Source organism: Crocuta crocuta, unplaced genomic scaffold, assembly GCF_008692635.1.
Source record: "Crocuta crocuta isolate KB4526 unplaced genomic scaffold, BGI_CrCroc_1.0 scaffold64, whole genome shotgun sequence".
Taxonomy (NCBI): domain Eukaryota; kingdom Metazoa; phylum Chordata; class Mammalia; order Carnivora; family Hyaenidae; genus Crocuta; species Crocuta crocuta.
In genome coordinates, this window is record NW_027530640.1 from 12283522 (window position 1) to 12283747 (window position 226).

The 226-nt window shown below is 67.7% G+C and overlaps 1 protein-coding gene across 1 annotated transcript in view; it reads left to right on the plus strand.

The window, feature by feature from the left end:
- Positions 1–226, plus strand: part of PURA (purine rich element binding protein A) — an 11882-nt gene that overhangs the window by 1302 nt on the left and 10354 nt on the right. The window lies entirely within an intron of this gene.

Sequence of the window (226 nt, forward strand, 5' to 3'; positions counted from 1 at the left end):
GCGCCTGCCTCGCGCGCGCCCTCCCTCCCTCCAGCCCGCGCCCTCCCTCACCTGCGGCAGGACAGCGCCCGCCCGCCCGGGTAAGCCCCTCGCGACCTTCCCTGCTGCCACTGCCACAACTCGAGGTGCCGCCCACCCCGTCCCTTCTAATTGCCCTCTTATGTCCCAGGAATAATTACTGTACCATTCTAGACATCCTCGCACCCTCCCTCCGGGGACTCAGGCA